We start from the raw sequence: 18,402 nt of genomic DNA, 5'->3' as shown, positions 1-18,402 counted from the left end.
GCACCTCACTGATCTTCCATAGAATCACCTCACTGATCTTCCATAGGATCACCTGACTGAGCTTCGATAGGTTCACCTCACTGATCTTCCATAGGATCACCTCACTGTCCTTCGATAGGAGCACCTCTCTGATCTTCGATAGGATCACCTCACTGACCTTCTGTAGGATCACATCACTGATCTTCCACAGGATCACCTCAATGATCCTCCATAGGAGCACCTCACTGATCTTTGATAGGATCACCTCACTGATCTTCGATAGGATCAACTCACTGATCTTCCACTGGATCACCTCACTGATCTTCAATAGGATCATTTCACTGATCTTCCACAGGATCAACTCACTGATATTCCACAGGATCATCTCACTGATCTTCCACAGGATCACCTCTCCGATCTTCCACAGGATCACCTCACTGATCTTACACAGGATCACCTCACTGATCCTCCACAGGATCACCTCACTCATCTTCCAGGGGATCACCTCACTGATCCTCCACAGGATCATCTCCCTGATGTTCCACAGTATCACCTCACTGATTTTCCATACAATCACCTCACTGATCTTCCATAGGATCACCTCACTTATCTTCCACAGGATCACCTGACTGATCTTCGATAGGATCACCTCACTGATATTCCATAGGATCACCTGACTGAGCTTCGATAGGTTCACCTCACTGATCTTGCATAGGATCACCTCTCTGTCCTTCGATAGGAGCACCTCTCTGATCTTCGATAGGATCACCTCACTGAGCTTCTGCAGGATCACATCACTGATCTTTCACAGGATCACCTCACTGATTTTCCATAGGATCACCTCACTGATCTTCCATAGGATCGCCTCACTGATCTTCCACAGGATCACCTCACTGATCTTCCATAGGATCACCTCACTGATCTTCCACAGGATCACCTCACTGAACTTCAATAGGATAAGCTCACTGATCATCCACCGAATCACCTCATTGATCTTTGACAGGATCACCTCATTGATCTTCCAAAGAATTACCTCACTGATCTGCAATAGGATCAACTCACTGAACTTGCACAGGATCAACTCACTGATCTTCAATAGGATCACCTCACTACTCTTCCACAGGATCACCTCACTGATCTTCCACAGGATCACCTCACTGATCTTCCACAGGATCACCTCACTGATCTTCCATAGGATCACCTCACTGATCTTCCACAGGACCATCTCACTGAACTTCCACAGGATCGCCTCACTGATCTTCCATAGGATTACCTCACTGGCCTTCCATGGGATAATCTCACTGATCTTCCATAGGATCAACTCACTGATCTCCCACAGGATCACCTCACTGATCTTCCATAGGATCACCTCACTGATCTTCCACAGGATCATCTCACTGATCTTCCACAGGATCACCTCACTGGCCTTCCATGCGATAATCTCACTGATCTTCCACATGATCACCTCACTGATCTACGATAGGATCACCTCACTGAAGCTCCACAGGATCACCTCACTGATCTTCCCTAGGATCACCTCACTTGTCGTCCACTGGATCACCTCACTGATCTTCCACAGGATCACCTCACTGATCTTCCACAGGATCACCTCACTGATCTTCCACAGGATCACCTCACTGATCTTCCATAGGATCACCTCACAGATCTTCCACAGGATCACCTCACTGAACTTCAATAGGATAAGCTCACTGATCATCCACCGAATCACCTCATTGATCTTTGACAGGATCACCTCATTGATCTTCCAAAGAATTACCTCACTGATCTGCAATAGGATCAAATCACTGAACTTACACAGGATCAACTCACTGATCTTCAATAGGATCACCTCACTATTCTTCCACAGGATCACCTCACTGATCTTCCACAGGATCACCTCACTGATCTTCCACAGGATCACCTCACTGATCTTCCATAGGATCACCTCACTGATCTTCCACAGGATCATCTCACTGATCTTCCACAGGACCGCCTCACTGATCTTCCATAGGATTACCTCACTGGCCTTCCATGGGATAATCTCACTGATCTTCCATAGGATCACCTCACTGATCTCCCACAGGATCATCTCACTGATCTTCCACAGGATCACCTCACTGATCTTCCATAGGATCACCTCACTGAAGTTCCACAGGATCACCTCACTGATCTTCCCTAGGATCACCTCACTTGTCGTCCACTGTATCACCTCACTGATCTTCCACAGGATCACCTCACTGATCTTCAATATAATCACCTCTCTGATCTTCGATAGGATCTCCTCACTGATCTTCTGTAGGATCACATCACTGATCTTCCACAGGATCACCTCACTGATCTTCCATAGGATTACCTCACTGGCCTTCCATGGGATAATCTCACTGATCTTCCATAGGATCACCTCACTGATCTCCCACAGGATCACCTCACTGATCATCCACATGATCAACTGACTGATGTTCTACAGGATCACCTCACTGATCTTCTATAGGATTACCCCACTGATCTTCCACAGGATCAACTCACTGATATTCCACAGGATCATCTCACTGATCTTCCACAGGATCACCTCTCTGATCTTCCACAGGATCAACTCACTGATCCTCCACAGGATCACCTCACTGATCTTCCACAGGATCACCTCACTGATACTCCACAGGATCACCTCACTGATCTTCCAGAGGATCACCTCACTGATCTTCCACAGGATCACCTCACTGATACTCCACAGGATCATCTCACTGATCTTCCACAGGATCGCCTCACTGATCTTCCATAGGATTACCTCACTGGCCTTCCATGGGATAATCTCACTGATCTTCCATAGGATCACCTCACTGATCTCCCACAGGATCATCTCACTGATCTTCCACAGGATCACCTCACTGATCTTCCATAGGATCACCTCACTGATCTTCCACAGGATCATCTCACTGATCTTCCACAGGATCACCTCACTGGCCTTCCATGGGATAATCTCACTGATCTTCCACATGATCACCTCACTGATCTACGATAGGATCACCTCACTGAAGTTCCACAGGATCACCTCACTGATCTTCCCTTGGATCACCTCACTTGTCGTCCACTGGATCACCTCACTGATCTGCCACAGGATCACCTCACTGATCTTCAATATGATCACCTCTCTGATCTTTGATAGGATCTCCTCACTGATCTTCTGTAGGATCACATCACTGATCTTCCACAGGATCACCTCACTGATCTTGCATAGGATCACGTCACTGATCTTCCGCAGGATCACTTCACTGATCTTTCATTGGATCACCTCACTGATCTTCCATAGGACAACCTCACTGAACCTCCATAGGAGCACCTCACTAATCTTCCACATGATCACCTCACTGATCCACCATAGGAGCACCTCACTGATCTTCCACAGGATCACCTCACTGATATTCCTCAGGATCACCTCACTGACCTTCCGCAGGAACACCTCTCCGATCTTCCACAGGATCACCTCACTGATCCACCACATGATCACCTCACAATCTTCCACTGGATCAGCTCACTGATCCTCCACAGGATCACCTCCCTGATCTTCCATAGGATCACCTCACTGATCTTCCACAGGATCACCTCTTTGATCTTCGATAGGATCACCTCAATGATTTTCCACAGGAGCACCTTATTGATCTTCCATAGGATCAACTCACTGATCTTCTGCAGGATCACCTCATTCATCCAACATAGGTGCACCTCACTGATCTTCCACAGGATCACCTCACTAATATTCCTCAGGATCACCTCACCGATCTTCCACAGGATCACTTCTCCGATCTTCCACAGGATCACCTCACTGATCTTCCACAGGATCACCTCAATGATCCTCCAAAGGATCAGCTCACTGATCTGCAGTAGGATCACCTCACTGATCTTCTACAGGATCAACTCACGGATCTTCGATAGGATCACTACACTGATCTTCCACAGGATCACCTCACTGATCATCCACATGATCAACTGACTGATGTTCTACAGGATCACCTCACTGATCATCTATAGGATCACCCCACTGATCTTCCACAGGAGCACCTCACTGATCTTCCATAGAATCACCTCACTGATCTTCCATAGGGTCTCCTCACAGATCTTCGATAGGATCACCTGACTGATCTTCGATAGGATCACCTCACTGATCTTCCATAGGATCACCTGACTGAGCTTCGATAGGTTCACTTCACTGATCTTCCATAGGATCACCTCACTGTCCTTCGATAGGAGCACCTCTCTGATCTTCGATAGGATCACCTCACTGACCTTCTGTAGGATCACATCACTGATCTTCCACAGGATCACCTCACTGATTTTCCATAGGATCACCTCACTGATCTTCCATAGGATCACCTCACTGAACTTCCATTTGATCACCTCACTGATCTTCCATAGGGCCACCTCAGTGATTCTCCATAGGAGCACCTCACTGACCTTTGATAGGATCACCTCACTGATCTTCGATAGGATCAACTCACTGATCTTCCACTGGATCACCTCACTGATCTTCCATAGGATCATTTCACTGGTCTTCCACAGGATCAACTCACTGATATTCCACAGGATCATCTCACTGATCTTCCACAGGATCACCTCTCCGATCTTCCACAGGATCAACTCACTGATCCGCCACAGGATCACCTCACTGATCTTCCACAGGATCACCTCACTGATCCTCCACAGGATCACCTCACTGATGTTCCACAGTATCACCTCACTGATTTTCCATAAGATCACCTCACTGATCTTCCATAGGATCACCTCACTGATCTTCCACAGGATCACCTCACTGATCATCCACATGATCAACTGACTGATGTTCTACAGGATCACCTCACTGATCTTCTATAGGATCACCCCACTGATCTTGCACAGGAGCACCTCACTGATCTTCCATAGAATCACCTCACTGATCTTCCATAGGGTCTCCTCACAGATCTTCGATAGGATCACCTGACTGATCTTCGATAGGATCACCTCACTGATCTTCCATAGGATCACCTGACTGAGCTTCGATAGGTTCACTTCACTGATCTTCCATAGGATCACCTCACTGTCCTTCGATAGGAGCACCTCTCTGATCTTCGATAGGATCACCTCACTGACCTTCTGTAGGATCACATCACTGATCTTCCACAGGATCACCTCACTGATTTTCCATAGGATCACCTCACTGATCTTCCATAGGATCACCACACTGAACTTCCATTGGATCACCTCACTGATCTTCCATAGGGCCACCTCAGTGATCCTCCATAGGAGCACCTCACTGATCTTTGATAGGATCACCTCACTGATCTTCGATAGGATCAACTCACTGATCTTCCACAGGATCACCTCACTGATCTTCCATAGGATCACCTCACTGATCTTCCACAGGATCATCTCACTGATCTTCCACAGGATCACCTCACTGGCCTTCCATGGGATAATCTCACTGATCTTCCACATGATCACCTCTCTGATCTATGATAGGATCACCTCACTGAACTTCCACAGGATCACCTCACTGATCTTCCCTAGGATCACCTCACTTGTCGTCCACTGGATCACCTCACTGATCTTCCACAGGATCACCTCACTGATCTTCCACAGGATCACCTCACTGATCTTCCACAGGATCACCTCACTGATCTTTCATTGGATCACCTCACTGATCTTCCATAGGACAACCTCACTGAACCTCCATAGGAGCACCTCACTAATCTTCCACAGGATCACCTCACTGATCTTCCATAGGATCACCTCACTGATCTTCCACAGGATCATCTCACTGATCTTCCACAGGATCACCTCACTGGCCTTCCATGGGATAATCTCACTGATCTTCCACGTGATCACCTCTCTGATCTACGATAGGATCACCTCACTGAACTTCCACAGGGTCACCTCACTGATCTTCCACTGGATCACCTCACTGATCCACCACATGATCACCTCACAATCTTCCACTGGATCAGCTCACTGATCCTCCACAGGATCACCCCCCTGATCTTCCATAGAATCACCTCACTGATCTTCCACAGGATCACCTCATTGATCTTCGATAGGATCACCTCACTGATTTTCCACAGGAGCACCTTATTGATCTTCCATAGGATCAACTCACTGATCTTCCACAGGATCACCTCACTCATCCAACATAGGTGCACCTCACTGATCTTCCACAGGATCACCTCACTGATATTCCTCAGGATCACCTCACCGATCTTCCACAGGATCACTTCTCCGATCTTCCGCAGGATTACCTCACTGATCTTCCACAGGAGCACCTCAATGATCCTCCACAGGATCAGCTCACTGATCTGCAGTAGGATCACCTCACTGATCTTCCACAGGATCAACTCACTGATCTTCGATAGGACCACTACACTGATCTTCCACTGGATCACCTCACTGATCATCCACATGATCAACTGACTGATGTTCTACAGGATCACCTCACTGATCTTCTATAGGATTACCCCACTGATCTTCCACAGGAGCACCTCACTGATCTTCCATAGAATCACCTCACTGATCTTCCATAGGGTCACCTCACAGATCTTCGATAGGATCACCTGACTGATCTTCGATAGGATCACCTCACTGATCTTCCATAGGATCACCTGACTGAGCTTCGATAGGTTCACCTCACTGATCTTCCATAGGATCACCTCACTGTCCTTCGATAGGAGCACCTCTCTGATCTTCGATAGGATCACCTCACTGACCTTCTGTAGGATCACATCACTGATCTTCCACAGGATCACCTCACTGATTTTCCATAGGATCACCTCACTGATCTTCCATAGGATCGCCTCACTGAACTTCCATTGGATCACCACACTGATCTTCCATAGGGCCACCTCAGTGATCCTCCATAGGAGCACCTCACTGATCTTTGATAGGATCACCTCACTGATCTTCGATAGGATCAACTCACTGATCTTCCACTGGATCACCTCACTGATCTTCCATAGGATCATTTCACTGATCTTCCACAGGATCAACTCACTGATATTCCACAGGATCATCTCACTGATCTTCCACAGGATCACCTCTCTGATCTTCCACAGGATCAACTCGCTGATCCTCCACAGGATCACCTCACTGAACTTCCACAGGATCACCTCACTGATACTCCACAGGATCACCTCACTGATCTTCCAGAGGATCACCTCACTGATCTTCCACAGGATCACCTCACTGATACTCCACAGGATCATCTCACTGATCTTCCACAGGATCGCCTCACTGATCTTCCATAGGATTACCTCACTGGCCTTCCATGGGATAATCTCACTGATCTTCCATAGGATCACCTCACTGATCTCCCACAGGACCATCTCACTGATCTTCCACAGGATCACCTCACTGATCTTCCATCGGATCACCTCACTGATCTTCCACAGGATCATCTCACTGATCTTCCACAGGATCACCTCACTGGCCTTCCATGGGATAATCTCACTGATCTTCCACATGATCACCTCACTGATCTACGATAGGATCACCTCACTGAAGTTCCACAGGATCACCTCACTGATCTTCCCTAGGATCACCTCACTTGTCGTCCACTGGATCACCTCACTGATCTGCCACAGGATCACCTCACTGATCTTCAATATGATCACCTCTCTGATCTTCGATAGGATCTCCTCACTGATCTTCTGTAGGATCACATCACTGATCTTCCACAGGATCACCTCACTGATCTTGCATAGGATCACGTCACTGATCTTCCACAGGATCACTTCACTGATTTTTCATTGGATCACCTCACTGATCTTCCATAGGACAACCTCACTGAACCTCCATAGGAGCACCTCACTAATCTTCCACATGATCACCTCACTGATCCACCATAGGAGCACCTCACTGATCTTCCACAGGATCACCTCACTGATATTCCTCAGGATCACCTCACTGACCTTCCACAGGAACACCTCTCCGATCTTCCACAGGATCACCTCACTGATCCACCACATGATCACCTCACAATCTTCCACTGGATCAGCTCACTGATCCTCCACAGGATCACCTCCCTGATCTTCCATAGGATCACCTCACTGATCTTCCACAGGATCACCTCTTTGATCTTCGATAGGATCACCTCACTGATTTTCCACAGGAGCACCTTATTGATCTTCCATAGGATCAACTCACTGATCTTCCACAGGATCACCTCACTCATCCAACATAGGTGCACCTCACTGATCTTCCACAGGATCGCCTCACTGATATTCCTCAGGATCACCTCACCGATCTTCCACAGGATCACTTCTCCGATCTTCCACAGGATTACCTCACTGATCTTCCACAGGATCACCTCAATGATCCTCCACAGGATCAGCTCACTGATCTGCAGTAGGATCACCTCACTGATCTTCCACAGGATCAACTCACTGATCTTCGATAGGATCACTACACTGTTCTTCCACAGGATCACCTCACTGATCATCCACATGATCAACTGACTGATGTTCTACAGGGTTACCCCACTGATCTTCCACAGGAGCACCTCACTGATCTTCCATAGAATCACCTCACTGATCTTCCATAGGGTCACCTCACAGATCTTCGATAGGATCACCTGACTGATCTTCAATAGGATCACCTCACTGATCTTCCATAGGATCACCTGACTGAGCTTCGATAGGTTCACCTCACTGATCTTCCATAGGATCACATCACTGTCCTTCGATAGGAGCACCTCTCTGATCTTCGATAGGATCACATCACTGATCTTCCACAGGATCACCTCACTGATTTTCCATAGGATCACCTCACTGATCTTCCATAGGATCGCCTCACTGAACGTCCATTGGATCACCTCACTGATCTTCCATAGGGCCACCTCAATGATCCTCCATAGGAGCACCTCACTGACCTTTGATAGGATCACCTCACTGATCTTCGATAGGATCAACTCACTGATCTTCCACTGGATCACCTCACTGATCTTCCATAGCATCATTTCACTGATCTTCCACAGGATCAACTCACTGATATTCCACAGGATCATCTCACTGATCTTCCACAGGATCACCTCTCCGATCTTCCACAGGATCACCTCACTGATCTTCCACAGGATCACCTCACTGATCCTCCACAGGATCACCTCACTGATCTTCCAGAGGATCACCTCACTGATCCTCCACAGGATCATCTCCCTGATGTTCCACAGTATCACCTCACTGATTTTCCATACAATCACCTCACTGATCTTCCATAGGATCACCTCACTTATCTTCCACAGGATCACCTGACTGATCTTCGACAGGATCACCTCACTGATATTCCATAGGATCACCTGACTGAGCTTCGATAGGTTCACCTCACTGATCTTCCATAGGATCACCTCTCTGTCCTTCGATAGGAGCACCTCTCTGATCTTCGATAGGATCACCTCACTGAGCTTCCGTAGGATCACATCACTGATCTTTCACAGGATCACCTCACTGATTTTCCATAGGATCACCTCACTGATCTTCCATAGGATCACCTCACCGATCTTCCACAGGATCAACTCACTGATCTTCCATAGGATCACCTCACTGATCTTCCACAGGATCACCTCACTGAACTTCAATAGGATAAGCTCATTGATCATCCACCGAATCACCTCATTGATCTTTGACAGGATCACCTCATTGATCTTCCAAAGAATTACCTCACTGATCTGCAATAGGATCAACTCACTGAACTTGCACAGGATCAACTCACTGATCTTCAATAGGAGCACCTCACTACTCTTCCACAGGATCACCTCACTGATCTTCCACAGGATCACCTCACTGATCTTCCACAGGATCACCTCACTGATCTTCCATAGGATCACCTCACTGATCTTCCACAGGATCATCTCACTGATCATCCACAGGATCGCCTCACTGATCTTCCATAGGATTACCTCACTGGCCTTCCATGGGATAATCTCACTGATCTTCCATAGGATCACCTCACTGATCTTTCACAGGATCATCTCACTGATCTTCCACAGGATCATCTCACTGATCTTCCACAGGATCACCTCACTGGCCTTCCATGGGATAATCTCACTGATCTTCCACATGATCACCTCACTGATCTACGATAGGATCACCTCACTGAAGTTCCACAGGATCACCTCACTGATCTTCCCTAGGATCACCTCACTTGTCGTCCACTGGATCACCTCACTGATCTGCCACAGGATCACCTCACTGATCTTCAATATGATCACCTCTCTGATCTTCGATAGGATCTCCTCACTGATCTTCTGTAGGATCACATCACTGATCTTCCACAGGATCACCTCACTGATCTTGCATAGGATCACGTCACTGATCTTCCACAGGATCACTTCACTGATTTTTCATTGGATCACCTCACTGATCTTCCATAGGACAACCTCACTGAACCTCCATAGGAGCACCTCACTAATCTTCCACATGATCACCTCACTGATCCACCATAGGAGCACCTCACTGATCTTCCACAGGATCACCTCACTGATATTCCTCAGGATCACCTCACTGACCTTCCACAGGAACACCTCTCCGATCTTCCACAGGATCACCTCACTGATCCACCACATGATCACCTCACAATCTTCCACTGGATCAGCTCACTGATCCTCCACAGGATCACCTCCCTGATCTTCCATAGGATCACCTCACTGATCTTCCACAGGATCACCTCTTTGATCTTCGATAGGATCACCTCACTGATTTTCCACAGGAGCACCTTATTGATCTTCCATAGGATCAACTCACTGATCTTCCACAGGATCACCTCACTCATCCAACATAGGTGCACCTCACTGATCTTCCACAGGATCGCCTCACTGATATTCCTCAGGATCACCTCACCGATCTTCCACAGGATCACTTCTCCGATCTTCCACAGGATTACCTCACTGATCTTCCACAGGATCACCTCAATGATCCTCCACAGGATCAGCTCACTGATCTGCAGTAGGATCACCTCACTGATCTTCCACAGGATCAACTCACTGATCTTCGATAGGATCACTACACTGTTCTTCCACAGGATCACCTCACTGATCATCCACATGATCAACTGACTGATGTTCTACAGGGTTACCCCACTGATCTTCCACAGGAGCACCTCACTGATCTTCCATAGAATCACCTCACTGATCTTCCATAGGGTCACCTCACAGATCTTCGATAGGATCACCTGACTGATCATCAATAGGATCACCTCACTGATCTTCCATAGGATCACCTGACTGAGCTTCGATAGGTTCACCTCACTGATCTTCCATAGGATCACCTCACTGTCCTTCGATAGGAGCACCTCTCTGATCTTCGATAGGATCACCTCACTGACCTTCTGTACGATCACATCACTGATCTTCCACAGGATCACCTCACTGATTTTCCATAGGATCACCTCACTGATCTTCCATAGGATCGCCTCACTGAACTTCCATTGGATCACCTCACTGATCTTCCATAGGGCCACCTCAATGATCCTCCATAGGAGCACCTCACTGACCTTTAATAGGATCACCTCACTGATCTTCGATAGGATCAACTCACTGATCTTCCACTGGATCACCTCACTGATCTTCCATAGCATCATTTCACTGATCTTCCACAGGATCAACTCACTGATATTCCACAGGATCATCTCACTGATCTTCCACAGGATCACCTCTCCGATCTTCCACAGGATCACCTCACTGATCTTCCACAGGATCACCTCACTGATCCTCCACAGGATCACCTCACTGATCTTCCAGAGGATCACCTCACTGATCCTCCACAGGATCATCTCCCTGATGTTCCACAGTATCACCTCACTGATTTTCCATACAATCACCTCACTGATCTTCCATAGGATCACCTCACTTATCTTCCACAGGATCACCTGACTGATCTTCGACAGGATCACCTCACTGATATTCCATAGGATCACCTGACTGAGCTTCGATAGGTTCACCTCACTGATCTTCCATAGGATCACCTCTCTGTCCTTCGATAGGAGCACCTCTCTGATCTTCGATAGGATCACCTCACTGAGCTTCCGTAGGATCACATCACTGATCTTTCACAGGATCACCTCACTGATTTTCCATAGGATCACATCACTGATCTTCCATAGGATCACCTCACCGATCTTCCACAGGATCACCTCACTGATCTTCCATAGGATCACCTCACTGATCTTCCACAGGATCACCTCACTGAACTTCAATAGGATAAGCTCACTGATCATCCACCGAATCACCTCATTGATCTTTGACAGGATCACCTCATTGATCTTCCAAAGAATTACCTCACTGATCTGCAATAGGATCAACTCACTGAACTTGCACAGGATCAACTCACTGATCTTCAATAGGAGCACCTCACTACTCTTCCACAGGATCACCTCACTGATCTTCCACAGGATCACCTCACTGATCTTCCACAGGATCACCTCACTGATCTTCCATAGGATCACCTCACTGATCTTCCACAGGATCATCTCACTGATCTTCCACAGGATCGCCTCACTGATCTTCCATAGGATTACCTCACTGGCCTTTCATGGGATAATCTCACTGATCTTCCATAGGATCACCTCACTGATCTTCCACAGGATCATCTCACTGATCTTCCACAGGATCACCTCACTGGCCTTCCATGGGATAATCTCACTGATCTTCCACATGATCACCTCACTGATCTACGATAGGATCACCTCACTGAACTTCCACAGGATCACCTCACTGATCTTCCCTAGGATCACCTCACTTGTCATCCACTGGATCACCTCACTGATCTTCCACAGGATCACCTCACTGATCTTCCATAGGATCACCTCACTGATCTTCCACAGGATCACCTCACTGATCTTCCATAGGATCACCTCACTGATCTTCCACAGGATCACCTCACTGAACTTCAATAGGATAAGCTCACTGATCATCCACCGAATCACCTCATTGATCTTTGACAGGATCACCTCATTGATCTTCCAAAGAATTACCTCACTAATCTGCAATAGGATCAACTCACTGAACTTACACAGGATCAACTCACTGATCTTCAATAGGATCACCTCACTACTCTTCCACAGGATCACCTCACTGATCTTCCACAGGATCACCTCACTGATCTTCCACAGGATCACCTCACTGATCTTCCATAGGATCACCTCACTGATCTTCCACAGGATCATCTCCCTGATCTTCCACAGGATCGCCTCACTGATCTTCCATAGGATTACCTCACTGGCCTTCCATGGGATAATCTCACTGATCTTCCATAGGATCACCTCACTGATCTCCCACAGGATCATCTCACTGATCTTCCACAGGATCACCTCACTGATCTTCCATAGGATCACCTCACTGATCTTCCACAGGATCATCTCACTGATCTTCCACAGGATCACCTCACTGACCTTCCATGGGATAATCTCACTGATCTTCCACATGATCACCTCACTGATCTACGATAGGATCACCTCACTGAAGTTCCACAGGATCACCTCACTGATCTTCCCTAGGATCACCTCACTTGTCGTCCAGTGGATCACCTCACTGATCTTCCACAGGATCACCTCACTGATCTTCAATATAATCACCTCTCTGATCTTCGATAGGATCTCCTCACTGATCTTCTGTAGGATCACATCACTGATCTTCCACAGGATCACCTCACTGATCTTGCATAGGATCACGTCACTGATCTTCCACAGGATCACTTCACTGATCTTTCATTGGATCACCTCACTGATCTTCCATAGGACAACCTCACTGAAACTCCATAGGAGCACCTCACTAATCTTCCACATGATCACCTCACTGATCCAGCATAGGAGCACCTCACTGATCTTCCACAGGGTCACCTCACTGATATTCCTCAGGATCACCTCACTGACCTTCCACAGAAACACCTCTCGGATCTTCCACAGGATCACCTCACTGATCCACCACATGATCACCTCACAATCTTCCACTGGATCAGCTCACTGATCCTCCACAGGATCACCTCCCTGATCTTCCACAGGATCACCTCACTGATCTTCCACAGGATCACCTCACTGATCTTCCACAGGATCACCTCACTGATCTTCCACTGGATCATCTCATTGATCTGCCACAGGATCGCCTCACTGATCTTCCATAGGATTACCTCACTGGCCTTCCATGGGATAATCTCACTGATCTTCCATAGGACCACCTCACTGATCTCCCACAGGATCATCTCACTGATCTTCCACAGGATCACCTCACTGATCTTCCATAGGATCACCTCACTGATCTTCCACAGGATCACCTCACTGGCCTTCCATGGGATAATCTCACTGATCTTCCACATGATCACCTCTCTGATCTACGATAGGATCACCTCACTGAACTTCCACAGGATCACCTCACTGATCTTCCCTAGGATCACCTCACTTGTCATCCACTGGATCACCTCACTGATCTTCCACAGGATCACCTCACTGATCTTCCATAGGATCACCTCACTGATCTTCCACAGGATCACCTCACTGATCTTCCATAGGATCACCTCACTGATCTTCCACAGGATCACCTCACTGAACTTCAATAGGATAAGCTCACTGATCATCCACCGAATCACCTCATTGATCTTTGACAGGATCACCTCATTGATCTTCCAAAGAATTACCTCACTAATCTGCAATAGGATCAACTCACTGAACTTACACAGGATCAACTCACTGATCTTCAATAGGATCACCTCACTACTCTTCCACAGGATCACCTCACTGATCTTCCACAGGATCATCTCCCTGATCTTCCACAGGATCGCCTCACTGATCTTCCATAGGATTACCTCACTGGCCTTCCATGGGATAATCTCACTGATCTTCCATAGGATCACCTCACTGATCTCCCACAGGATCATCTCACTGATCTTCCACAGGATCACCTCACTGATCTTCCATAGGATCACCTCACTGATCTTCCACAGGATCATCTCACTGATCTTCCACAGGATCACCTCACTGGCCTTCCATGGGATAATCTCACTGATCTTCCACATGATCACCTCACTGATCTACGACAGGATCACCTCACTGAAGTTCCACAGGATCACCTCACTGATCTTCCCTAGGATCACCTCACTTGTCGTCCACTGGATCACCTCACTGAACTTCCACAGGATCACCTCACTGATCTTCAATATAATCACCTCTCTGATCTTCGATAGGATCTCCTCACTGATCTTCTGTAGGATCACATCACTGATCTTCCACAGGATCACCTCACTGATCTTGCATAGGATCACGTCACTGATCTTCCACAGGATCACTTCACTGATCTTTCATTGGATCACCTCACTGATCTTCCATAGGACAACCTCACTGAACCTCCATAGGAGCACCTCACTAATCTTCCACATGATCACCTCACTGATCCAGCATAGGAGCACCTCACTGATCTTCCACAGGATCACCTCACTGATATTCCTCAGGATCACCTCACTGACCTTCCACAGAAACACCTCTCGGATCTTCCACAGGATCACCTCACTGATCCACCACATGATCACCTCACAATCTTCCACTGGATCAGCTCACTGATCCTCCACAGGATCACCTCCCTGATCTTCCACAGGATCACCTCACTGATCTTCCACAGGATCACCTCACTGATCTTCCATAGGATCACCTCACTGATCTTCCACTGGATCATCTCACTGATCTTCCACAGGATCGCCTCACTGATCTTCCATAGGATTACCTCACTGGCCTTCCATGGGATAATCTCACTGATCTTCCATAGGATCACCTCACTGATCTCCCACAGGATCATCTCACTGATCTTCCACAGGATCACCTCACTGATCTTCCATAGGATCACCTCACTGATCTTCCACAGGATCATCTCACTGATCTTCCACAGGATCACCTCACTGGCCTTCCATGGGATAATCTCACTGATCTTCCACATGATCACCTCTCTGATCTACGATAGGATCACCTCACTGAACTTCCACAGGATCACCTCACTGATCTTCCCTAGGATCACCTCACTTGTCGTCCACTGGATCACCTCACTGATCTTCCACAGGATCACCTCACTGATCTTCCACAGGATCACCTCACTGATCTTCCACAGGATCACCTCACTGATCTTTCATTGGATCACCTCACTGATCTTCCATAGGACAACCTCACTGAACCTCCATAGGAGCACCTCACTAATTTTCCACAGGATCACCTCACTGATCTTCCATAGGATCACCTCACTGATCTTCCACAGGATCATCTCACTGATCTTCCACAGGATCACCTCACTGGCCTTCCATGGGATAATCTCACTGATCTTCCACATGATCACCTCTCTGATCTACGATAGGATCACCTCACTGAACTTCCACAGGATCACCTCACTGATCTTCCACTGGATCACCTCACTGATCCACCACATGATCACCTCACAATCTTCCACTGGATCAGCTCACTGATCCTCCACAGGATCACCCCCCTGATCTTCCATCGGATCACCTCACTGATCTTCCACAGGATCACCTCATTGATCTTCGATAGGATCACCTCACTGATTTTCCACAGGAGCACCTTATTGATCTTCCATAGGATCAACTCACTGATCTTCCACAGGATCACCTCACTCATCCAACATAGGTGCACCTCACTGATCTTCCACAGGATCACCTCACTGATATTCCTCAGGATCACCTCACCGATCTTCCACAGGATCACTTCTCCGATCTTCCGCAGGATTACCTCACTGATCTTCCACAGGAGCACCTCAATGATCCTCCACAGGATCAGCTCACTGATCTGCAGTAGGATCACCTCACTGATCTTCCACAGGATCAACTCACTGATCTTCGATAGGACCACTACACTGATCTTCCACAGGATCACCTCACTGGTCATCCACATGATCAACTGACTGATGTTCTACAGGATCACCTCACTGATCTTCTATAGGATTACCCCACTGATCTTCCACAGGAACACCTCACTGATCTTCCATAGAATCACCTCACTGATCTTCCATAGGGTCACCTCACAGATCTTCGATAGGATCACCTGACTGATCTTCGATAGGATCACCTCACTGATCTTCCATAGGATCACCTGACTGAGCTTCGATAGGTTCACCTCACTGATCTTCCATAGGATCACCTCACTGTCCTTCGATAGGAGCACCTCTCTGATCTTCGATAGGATCACCTCACTGACCTTCTGTAGGATCACATCGCTGATCTTCCACAGGAACACCTCACTGATTTTCCATAGGATCACCTCACTGATCTTCCATAGGATCGCCTCACTGAACTTCCATTGGATCACCACACTGATCCTCCATAGGGCCACCTCAGTGATCCTCCATAGGAGCACCTCACTGATCTTTGATAGGATCACCTCACTGATCTTCGATAGGATCAACTCACTGATCTTCCACTGGATCACCTCACTGATCTTCCATAGGATCATTTCACTGATCTTCCACAGGATCAACTCACTGATATTCCACAGGATCATCTCACTGATCTTCCACAGGATCACCTCTCTGATCTTCCACAGGATCAACTCACTGATCCTCCACAGGATCACCTCACTGATCTTCCACAGGATCACCTCACTGATACTCCACAGGATCACCTCACTGATCTTCCAGAGGATCACCTCACTGATCTTCCACAGGATCACCTCACTGATACTCCACAGGATCATCTCACTGATCTTCCACAGGATCGCCTCACTGATCTTCCATAGGATTACCTCACTGGCCTTCCATGGGATAATCTCACTGATCTTCCATAGGATCACCTCACTGATCTCCCACAGGATCATCTCACTGATCTTCCACAGGATCACCTCACTGATCTTCCATAGGATCACCTCACTGATCTTCCACAGGATCATCTCACTGATCTTCCACAGGATCACCTCACTGGCCTTCCATGGGATAATCTCACTGATCTTCCACATGATCACCTCACTGATCTATGATAGGATCACCTCATTTAAGTTCCACAGGATCACCTCACTGATCTTCCCTTGGATCACCTCACTTGTCGTCCACTGGATCACCTCACTGATCTGCCACAGGATCACCTCACTGATCTTCAATATGATCACCTCTCTGATCTTCGATAGGATCTCCTCACTGATCTTCTGTAGGATCACATCACTGATCTTCCACAGGATCACCTCACTGATCTTGCATAGGATCACGTCACTGATCTTCCACAGGATCACTTCACTGATCTTTCATTGGATCACCTCACTGATCTTCCATAGGACAACCTCACTGAACCTCCATAGGAGCACCTCACTAATCTTCCACATGATCACCTCACTGATCCACCATAGGAGCACCTCACTGATCTTCCACAGGATCACCTCACTGATATTCCTCAGGATCACCTCACTGACCTTCCACAGGAACACTTCTCCGATCTTCCAGAGGAT

Source organism: Somniosus microcephalus, chromosome 2 (genome assembly GCF_052327205.1).
Source record: "Somniosus microcephalus isolate GS21.2 chromosome 2, FLI_Smic_1.0, whole genome shotgun sequence".
Taxonomy (NCBI): domain Eukaryota; kingdom Metazoa; phylum Chordata; class Chondrichthyes; order Squaliformes; family Somniosidae; genus Somniosus; species Somniosus microcephalus.
The sequence above is the reverse complement of the archived record's forward strand: the minus strand, read 5'-3'. Positions refer to the sequence as shown.